At 36.6% G+C, this 2,121-nt stretch overlaps 1 pseudogene; it reads right to left on the bottom strand.

Annotated features, from left to right (window-relative positions):
* Positions 1 to 511: 511 nt before the first annotated feature.
* On the bottom strand, positions 512 to 1,202 carry LOC116810899 (nucleoporin NUP35-like; annotated as a pseudogene).
* Positions 1,203 to 2,121: the final 919 nt, after the last annotated feature.

Raw genomic sequence — 2,121 nt, 5'->3', positions numbered from 1 at the left:
TTTTTAAAATAATGTATTGGTTTTATAATATACCAAGATGACGATCCATGAAAGGACATATATAAACAAAGATAATTAAAATATGAAATACTATCTAAATTAAAAAACCATAATTCAAATTGCTAATAATAATCTTTGTGCAGAAGCAGCTGTGATTTATGAAATTCACCTACCTTCTCATGAAGACTTACCACAAATTAAATTATTTAATTTACAGTAATCATGTTGTGGTTTTTGTGCTTGCATAAGCATGCATGATCACAGACAGCACAACACCTATTTACAGGGATTTTTAGTTTTCTTTAAAATGTATTCCAAGCATCCTTTAAAGTGTGAATGACAACAGGCGATGTCCTTAAAGAAAAAGGCTTCTTTCTGAAAGAAGTATGCGATAGCTATTCAACACTGCAATAGTGGTTATATAACTAAGTGATGGAAATGAGCAGTCCTTTACTAACTCTGTTTTAGTGTAGCAACCTTCTCTTTGGTCGCTGAGTTCTTATTTCTTATGCTAGCAGCCAACACATATTGCTTTGGATACAAGACTTTCATTGTTTTTAGGTGTTTATCTGTTAGAAATGTTAAAAGTTCTGTATGCTGTAGCAAGAGGTCTCAGGGTAGAAATTCTAGGAGTATTTCCAGATTGTATTGGTTTACCTAAAGTTTTGATTGGTGATGTAACGGCTGAAGATGGAGATGATAAAGCACATTTGTCACTATTTTCTGTAATGCTTGCATCAAAACATGGTTGTACACCAATCATGATGAATTCTCTAAAAATTCTCCTGTCTTTGCTTAAGGTTTTCTAGGCCTACAGTTTAGATTAATAACAAATATGCAATTTCCTGTGTGTTAGACATATTTTAAGATATTCCCATAGTATGCAAATTATAATATGTAAAAAGCAGGTGTTTGAGGAAACCCAAACACAATCACTCAAGTGTCATTGAGGTGATCTTCTGAAGTCAGAGGATCTCCTTGAGTATAAAAGGATCCAAGTGGGCAGGAGATAATGCTGTCTTTCATGGCTGACCGATACATGCTAGACTAAACATACTTTGCCTGGTTGCAGGAGTAGTTGTGTTAACTCCAAAAAGAGGACTCTGCATTAATAAAATGTTTGACTCTCTTCTTGAAGTTAAAAGTTTTCATCCAAGCTCTGGTCTAGAAATGTCATTTTATATATACTTCTAACTGGTGGAGCTCCACTTTTATCTTTATGAGCTGGTGTAACTGACTATGGCGGTGATGAGCCACCTGCAAGTAAATGTGATCTCATTTCCATTACTCCTACTAGGACCACTAATTGATTGAACTTATAGAGTCGCTGGAAAATCCATCATTAAAAAGACAGGTAAGAACTGGACATTATCTCCTGGCTTTGGAGATGTGGATGAACTCACCATCACTGGTTCAGATCCCAATGTGGGCACATGTAGTTTCACAGCAAAGGCTGCCATTGTGGCCCAAACTACACTAATCCTAGGACCTTAAGAGTTGTAAACATTCTTTATATCTTTTTCTAATTTATGTGTTTTGAATATTTTCTCTCAGGTTATAGCTTGCCATTTCATTCCTCCACTATGTCTTTAGAATAATATGTTTTAAATTTTAAATAAGTCCAATTTGTAATTTTTTTTAAATTTATGGTTCAGTGATGGTGCACGACTTCATTAACATGTCAAGAAAATATACATGAGAGGGCATTTCAATAATTACATATGCTCAGTTTGAATTCTTAATATGTAGGAGGAAGAGAGAACTATATTTTTTTCTTTTTTTCTTTTCTTTTTTTTTTTTTTTTTTGAGAGAGAGTCTTGCTCTGTCACCCAGGCTGGAGTGCAGTGGCGCAATCTCGGCTCACTGCAACCTCCACCTCCTGGTTCATGCAATTCTCCTGCCGCAGCCTCCTGAGTAGCTGAGATTACAGGTGCCCGCCACCATGCCCAGCTAATTTTTTTGTATTTTTAGTAGAGACGGGGTTTCACCATGCTGGTCAGGCTGGTCTCGAACCCCTGACCTCGTGATCCACCCGTCTCAGCCTCCCAAAGTGCTGGGATTATAGGCGTGAGCCACCCCATCCGGCTTAATTTTTTTCTTAATGTTGAACTCTGTATTGCC

This window comes from Hylobates moloch, unplaced genomic scaffold (assembly GCF_009828535.3).
Source record: "Hylobates moloch isolate HMO894 unplaced genomic scaffold, HMol_V3 SCAFFOLD_1, whole genome shotgun sequence".
Taxonomy (NCBI): Eukaryota; Metazoa; Chordata; class Mammalia; order Primates; family Hylobatidae; genus Hylobates; species Hylobates moloch.
Note: the sequence above shows the minus strand (reverse complement) of the source record. Positions and strands in the feature narration are given on the sequence as shown.